Here is an 8931-nt window from a genome sequence, read left to right on the forward strand (position 1 = left end):
AAAATAACGCCAACTATTTGAACCACAAAAAAACTTTACCGAGCTAATCCATGTTTGCATATCTCGAACTCTCGCCACGGTAATGGAATCATTTCTACCAAATGTGACGTTTAGAGGGGATTTTATTGGACCCAGACTCCAATCGTGGAACATCTTGCTCCAGCGGTTGTCCATAGTGCATTTTTCACCTGGTCCTAATGTATTCCGGTGGAACCTACATGAGAACGGGCGGTGCTCAGTAGAGTCTATGTATAGAGCGTTAATCCATTTTGATGTGCCAGTTGATAATAACAAGAAGATTTGAAAGATGAAGATATCACTTAAGAATAAAATCTTTGCATGATATCTTCGTCGCGGAGTTATTCTTACTAAATATAACCTTATTAAGAGGAATTGGCATGGAAGTCCATAATGTGTCTTTTTTCACCATGATGAGATAATAAAGCACTTATTCTTCGAATGCAAATTGGCTCGTTCTATATGGTCAGTCAACCAAATAGTTTCTGGTTTGTATCCTTCTTGTAGTGTTGCTAATGTATTTGGCAACTGGCTACATGGGATTGATCATAGGTTTAGAACTCTTACCCGGATGGGATCGCTTGTCGTTATTTGGTCTCTTTGGATATGTAGAAATGATAGGGTTTTAACGATAAAAGTACTTCTCTTATGCAAGTTATCTACAGATGTACCGAGACTGTTCATGTTGGAGGTATGCCCTAGAGGCAATCATGTATGATGATATTTTCTATGTGTTTATGAATAAAGATAGTCCTTGGACATTATCAATGATATGTATCAAATAAGTACATGACTTGTTTGTGAGACTATGCATTGTATGATGACTGTCCTAAAAGGTCCTAGTCGAAAGGGCTGTGTGGATGCGCAGATGACTAGACTAGCATATGACACGATTGTTGGCTTGGTCTCACTAGCTATGGAGCATCGGATGCTAGCCGGATAATATGGACTCAGTAGGATCTGGTCGAATTCGACATAGTCAGATTCAAGTTGAGATCCGTGAAGTTTCAGGACTTTTGGAGCTGTGCAGAATAGGTCTCTAATATTTGCTCCTTTTTCAGCCCAGAATCCCAGCTGCTGGCATTCTCCCTCTTCATGTAAACCTTGTAAAATAAGAGAGAATATGCATAAGTCACTACAAAAAAATACACTTCCGTGATGATACGTGTTTGTCACAGTAGGTCGCGTTTTTTGTTATGCATGTACATCCATGAAAAATTTATGACGGAAACAAGATTGTCATACATGTGCTGTCGTAGAAGTGTTCCATGACATTACCAAAATTATCATCATGGAAGTGTCCACTTCCATGACGATAAATCGCGCGTCACAGAAGTGCTTTCGTCAAGGGTGACCGACACGTGGCATCCACCGTAACGGAACGCCGTTAAGCTATCAGGTCGGGTTTTGGATCCGATAACCCGTTAACAGCACCGACCAATGGAGATTTTCCACGTGTAAAATCATCATTGGCTAGAGAAAACATGTGTCGGCTCATCGTTGGGACAGATGTCATCCACTCATTGGACAGGAGGCGTCTATGATAGGTCGACACGTGGCACGGCCCAACAGTGGCCCATTCTGGTGAAAAAGGCTGGCCCAGTAAAAATTAGCAGGCCGGCCCATATAAGGTCTACAGTGGCCCATTTAAGCCCACGACCCATACGAGATGTGCCAATTCGGCCCGTTAAAGATTTGACACCATTGCAGCAAATCGTCAGTTCGATCCCGTTAACAACTCGCTATATATTTGGGCTCAATATCAGCCCGATGTGATTTCGGCCTGTTAACGGTCCATTTAATGGATGAGCCAATTTTCAGGATGTACATCTTTCGGCCTTTTAGCGACCCATTTAAATGTTGGGCTAATTTCTGGCCCGGTGTGTCTTTCAGCCTGTTGACGACCCATAAATCTGATGGCCATTTGTAGTCGGACCCGAGTTTCGGCCTTTTAGTGGCCCATTTAAGTGTTGGGCCAATTTCTGGCCCGGTGTCACTTTCAGCCTGTTGACGGCCCATAAATCAGTTGGGCCCATTGTAGTCGGACCTGAGTTTTGGCCTTTTAGCGACCCATTTAAGTGTTGGGCCAATTTCCGACCCTGTGTGCCTTTCGGCCTGTTAACGGACCATAAATGAGTTGGGCCATTTGTAGTCGGACCTTAGTTTTGGCCTCTTAACGACCCATGCCCTTCATGGTCCAATACCAGCCTGGTTTTTCTTTCGGCCTGCTAAAGGCCCACAACACAGTTGGGCCGTTTACAATACGACCTGACTTTCGGCCTCTTAGCGGCCCATGCTCTTCATGGTCCAATACAAGCCCGCTGTCTCTTTTGGCCTGCTAAAGGCCTACAGTATAGTTGGGCCATATGTAGCCCAAACTTAGTAATGGCCTGCTAACGGCCCATGAAATAAATTGGGGCCACCTGTTGCCCGCTTCGATGTCGGCCCGTTAACGACCCGGGAGGTAAGAGGGCCGACCATTAACTTTCGGCCTAGTAACGGCCCATTAACTTAATGGGCCCACTAAAGTTCGTTCATGTCTTTAGGCCAAATTAGATAATTTGAGCCCATTATGACGTGCAAAGGTACGGCATACAGGGAATAACGTTGCACATCCAGAATATATTACAGGAAATTACGTCCACTGGGCAATCAAAGATTGATGCCAGTGCAAATAAATGAGCAGAACCTAACCATCTACAACGTCACAATCTGCAACCTCAGCACAGATAATGCCCATAAGCATGTGGGCAAGTTCTTGCTACTTTGCCACACTGTCTCTGAAAACATTGATCAGTTGTTGTGTCGCACGACTCTGCACCTTTGATTCATCCACCATTTCCATCATTGCTTCAACCATTAATTGGTTCACAAACATACATTTATTCCGTCGCATTCGAGACAGAGGATACTGAACAGATTCAGATGGCGAATTTGGCAGGCTTGTATTATTGATAGTGGAGAGTGTCTTGACCACTGCATCATAACATAAATTAGGACGGGAACCAAACAGATTAATCATGAGTTATTGCCATATTACCTGGCCTAGATTTACTGGAAAGAAACAATGGGGTTGCCTTGTTGTTTTCAGAGTTTGTCTTCTTATCTTCAGCAGCCTGCACAAAATTAACACACTAGCATTGCTATCATTGGCCAAGTCAGATAATAGGAAAGCAACATTTCTTAGAATGGAGTTGACATTCTTTTGCTGGAATGGAGCGGACTAGTTCTTTGGCCACTGGAATCTGCTTATTATCAGTGGGAGTTGGGTTTCTCTGTGCTGGAGCAGTATCTATGAAAAATGGAGTTGGTTTATTATCTCCTGGCGTTTGGATCTTTTGCAAAGACCTGCTTTGTAACCCTTCAGATTCTAACATAGCCATCTTCCCCTTGCATGCCTTATATAGAAGAATGGTGATTCAGTTATAAAACATGCTACGACAGAGATGGAATATGTATTGAAGAATAGAAAGGCATGACATATTGACATGTATTCACTCCATCCGAAAATAAATGGATGGGTCTAGGCGTATTTCAGTTCTAGATACATCCAGTTTTATCCATTTCTGCAACATTTAATCTGGACGGAGGGAGTATGATGTAAGAGCTAGGGATACGGCAGGACAACACAGTAAAAAAACACTGAAAAACCCACTGCAGAACCAAAGTATTCAAACCCACTGATATGAGATAGTACACTCATGCAGCTCAGGATGCAAAACTACCAGGCAGTTTTCCTTGCAAAAATCAATATTGTGGCCTTTAATCATACATTTTGCTATAACTAAATTTAGATCAGATAAAGGTTGGATTCACGCTGATTAACAAAATACATGCTGATGTAAAAATATAGTGATATACAACAGGTACTTACATCTACATTGGAACACAGAGAATTCCTGCAAGAATCTTTCCTCATAAACAATACCATTGCAGAAAATCTTCTATCTGTTAAGCTTATTTTCTAAAAGAGAGATGGGTAAGAAACATGTAGAAAATATGATCAGCATGCTATAAAATTTCATGATGCAAGGATACGCACACGCTTCTTAGAATTGAGTTGACATATTTTTGCTGGACTGGAGCGGACTAGTTCTTTGGCCACTGGTTGTAACCCTTCAGATTCTAACATAGTCGTCTTCCCCTTGCATGCCTTGTATAGAAGAATGGTGCTTTGATTATAAAACATGCGGCAGCAGAGAGATGGAATGGGTACTAAAGAATAGAAAGGCATGACATATTGACATGTATTCCCTCCATCCGGAAAAAATGGATGGGTCTAGGCGTATTTCCGTTCTAGATACATCATTTTTTATCCATTTCGGAAACATGTAATCCGGACGGAGGGAGTATGGTGTAAGAGCTAGGGATACGACAGGACAACACAGCAAAAAAACATTAGTTGAATGTAAAACTGTATGCTAGCGGAATATGCACAGAAATAACTAAGGCAACATACACGTGTATGATTGGGAAAATAAGATGGCATTGCAACAGAGCACTAGGACAACACTTCAATGTAAAAAAACATGGTATGGTAGACAGATGAAGTACATACTGATGAATAACAATGCATAAGATATTCAGAAGCATGATGTCCAAATTAAGCAGATGGCATTGCGATAGAGTAGAATGACAGTACTTGAATTTGAAAACATGTTATCATGAATGGAATAGGTACTGAAAACCAGGAAGGCATGACATATTTACATGCATGATCAGCATGCTAAGCACATGGCATTGCAACAGAGTAGATACACTCCAGGACATTATATGCATGTTGTACCCATATCACAGGCCAAGTTAGAGCAAGGACCTTGTGGGGTGAAGAGGATTCATCATCTTTCTGCAAGTCTTCTGAAGAACTGCCTTTACATGTTCCATCATATTGGGTATCATTGACATCAAGTTTATTGGCCTTTACATTGCTCCGTGAGGTTCTTGTGGATATATCAGTGTGTGCAATTATATCTGACATGCATGGAAGACAACTAGTAGTTAGATTTATGTAATGAGTGCATGTAGGAGACGACATAAATAGTAGGACTGGGGTTAACTAGCAGCAACAGGTCTCATAAACTAAAGGGAGAACACAGATGAAAGCTACAGAATATGTATCGTTTGTACTCGAGATTAACTAGATGACACACAAAAGTATTAAAAAACAACATAGGAAATACTAGAAGTGGTATAATACTATAATCACCAGCCTGTGGGATAGCATTGGCTGATGGATGATAACTATGGAACAATGTTACCTAAAGAACAAGTATCTTAGCTGAACTATGGAACATCGTTAACTCCTGAACAAGACCCGCAAGAGATCAGCATGAATATACAGTGAAATGTGATGATCTATTTTCCATGCTTAGATGAATAACAAAGCCATAAATGTTGCACACAAGTAAGATGAGGGTACAACCTATCTGGCTGCCATCCATAGGAGTGAGCATCATGTGCTGACTTGTCGATGGCCCTGCGGTTGTTGTGGCTGTGCATGTCGGGCACGCGCATTCGATGCAGGGAACTATTGAGTGGGGACTATAGCTCCCTTCTGGTGTATGCTTCCCTTGTTGGAGCAGCTGCGGTGAGTCGGAAGACGGTGTGTCTGAAGATGCAGATAACGCATAATGTTAAGAACGACATATCTCTTTGATCTGAAGAAATACACTAAGAGATCAACAGCAAGGTACGAGAGTGGTCACACGTCTGTTGACTGAAGACTAAATTGGGGTCACACAATTTTATTTTATTTTGGTACTGTCCGATCTACGCCGGATGGCTGGCCGTCTTGTGCCTCCAGGCTGACACTGTTCGGAATCTTTCCCGAAGAGCCAGCGACCAACGGCAGAGCAGCCTGCCTCCATCGTCCGTGGCCCCGGCCAAAACCCCGCTCCCCGCCCCACCGCACTGCCGTGGTTGCGCCGCCCCTGGGCCAATCCACAAAGACTCCCCGTCATCCAGATCCGGTGGCGGCAGTACCTTCAACCCACGCAACTCTAAAAGATAGCCATCTAAGCGCTGCTTCCGCGGTGAACTTTGCGGCCCCGCACCCTTACGTAAGACACCAGCCAACCGGCAGCCTAGGAGCTCCGCCGCCTCGAGGGGTGCTGCTTCCCATTGCAAATCGATTGGCCTAGAACAAAAATTCAGACAACTGACGCCTAAGTAAAGTGATTTGAGATGAGGGTGCGACCTATCTGGCGGCATGGTGAAGTAGGCAGGTCCAGCTACCGAGTCGGTGAGGCCGGTGCGGTTGCGGTGGCGACCGGCGGCAGGGAAAGAGCGATGTCGCGACGGTCGACGGCTACGCCGAAGCAGTGCCAGGACTCTGGATGGATCCGAAGTTGGAGCCGCTCCGGCGCCGTGAACAACGGCGGGGGTGAATCGGCTCCGGTACAGTTCACGCGGCCGTCGTCGAGGCAGCACCAGCGGCACGGAGTATGAGGCACACGCCCCAGTGCACGACGGCAAATGGACATCGTCTCCGCCATTAGGGAGGAGGGCGGCTGTGAAATTGGTGCAGTGGGGGTGCCATGGAGGTGGGGCTGAGGTTTCGCGGCTCGGGAGAAGGGAGCTTCCCGGGGAGAAGGTGATTTGGCGCCCACGAGGTATGAATGGGGGTGGGCGGGGGAAATTGGGAGGGGAGTGGAACCATGTCTTACGGACACATTTGTCTGAAATGTGAGGGGGAGTTACAGTTCTACCCTTTCCTATAGGCTTCTCGGCTTGAGTCTGTGTACTGAGGGTCGGGGATAGTAGAGTAACTTTGCTTCTCTGGGCGGGAGCGATTTCGGGCGAGGAGGGCGTGTTTTGAACTATAGTGGGCGCGAGCGATTTCGGGCGAGGAGAGTGTGTTTTGAAATAGTGGGCGCGAGCTATTTCGGGCGAGGAGAGCGTGTTTTGCCGACCATGGTTTATGAATTATTCGGCACATGTCATTTTGGCCAAGGAGAAGGCGCGCTTGGATGAAGTTTCAAACCTACCCTCGATGTACAACGGGCCAATTGATGCGTGTCCCACATAGGACGATAATTTCGCGTCTCCCATTTATTTGTTCGGGCGAATTCCACCGAGCAGAGAGGATGTTTAATGATTCATTCAAATTTTGGGAGAACGAGCATCCACGTCTACCTTACCAAGTCGATTCGGATCAAATTTTGAAATATTAGCTTGCCACTTCTTTTTTAGATGGAGAGATGATGCTCGGGAGTAATGTGTTTTTACATGATCGTTGCTAGAGATTTACTATATGATAAATAGTTGACCCACTCAAAAACGCGAATCAAACCCAAAATGAAATATCTCGATTCAATGAAATAGCTCATTCAGTAGGTCAAAATAGTGAACTAAATCCAAAATTGAACACCTCAATTGAGTAGCATGTTGTACAGTATTATAGTACTCCATGAACATGTTGAAAGTCAAATTAATGAACTTGTTTGATATACGCATATATCCGTTCATGTATGGATTGCAGACAACATGTTCTCCAATTTAAATATTTGAATGCAAGTTTATATCGAAACATGGTTTATATCAGTCTTTGATGCATAAAACGCGACCTCCCCCTCTCGCGGACTCCTGTTCTCTCTCTCTCTCTCTCTCTCTCGCCGACAATCTTCAATTCTGTCGCACGCATCCAACACAAAAACCTTGTTCGTCCCTCTCCCTTTCTCTCCATCTCTCTCTCTCTCTCTCTCTCTCTCTTTGTGTGTGTGTGGGGGGGGGTCTTTCTAGTTCGCATGCATATATACACCATCTATAGGTCTCTCTCGCACACTATGTATGATACTCTAGCTAGTCCAAGCTAGATATCTTGGGTGCACTCATCGTACGCACACAGATTCCTTGGATCTTTGCTTGTAACTCTCTCACGCACCACTATGTCGTTTCGGAGCTCTTCCCCCCTCTCTCAAACTCTCCATCCACCTGGGTCACACATACACATGCATATCTCACTCGCACTCGATAGGCCCATCTAATACTCTATCTCTCCCCCTCGTTCTCTCTCCATCTCACACGCGCACACACACAATCTCATGCCCAGCTAGCCAAGTATGATGGTCTCTCACTCAACTGTAGGCACATGCAGTCCCCCTATATGTATATGACTAGCTAATCTTAGTCTCCATCACAAACATGTGCATGGTCTATCTCGATTTCTCTCGGGGCATCGTTCTATCGCACACGCACTCCCTCGATCTCCCACCCATATAGTCCCATCATGATCTCGTCAGGATCTCTCTATCACAAACACACCCTCTCTCCCTCCCCATGCGTCCATGACATCCATGTGTCCCTCTCGACCTTTGTTCCTTGTTGGTCACACCTCTATTGGGCATGTGCTACAGGGGTGTCTCTCTCCGTTGCAAACAATCACACACTAGCTATATTTGTGTATCTCCTCGCCTCGCTTTTCCATCTCGGAGATGCATGCGTGATATGTTCGCATAAGAAACAAAAAAACACACACTCTCTCTAATTTATCGTTTGTTGTCACTTTCTCTTTCACACACATACTCTTTTTGCACACTTACTCATTCTCCTTCACATGCACTTGATCTGTCTCGACTGAGGCACTCTCCTCGGTCCATAGCATATAGATTTATTGAAAAGTCAAACATCACAAAGTTTGACCATGTACATGGAGAAAAAGAATTACATCTAGTACGGCAAACATATACCATTAGATTCACCATGAGATGTAGTTTTGTATGATGTATCTTTGGTATTGTAGATATAAATAACATTTGCGTAAACCTGATCAAAGTTTCCAAAATTTGACTTCTAAAAAATTTACATGCACTACATTATTGAGCAGATGGAATATCTCTTTCCCCCTCTCAGCTATCCGACGCACCACTCAGCCTTATCGGGGCTCCCCAATCTCTCTCAAACTTTATTGGTCAG

Source organism: Triticum urartu, chromosome 4A, assembly GCF_056163025.1.
Source record: "Triticum urartu cultivar PI428250 chromosome 4A, HENAU_Tu73, whole genome shotgun sequence".
Taxonomy (NCBI): domain Eukaryota; kingdom Viridiplantae; phylum Streptophyta; class Magnoliopsida; order Poales; family Poaceae; genus Triticum; species Triticum urartu.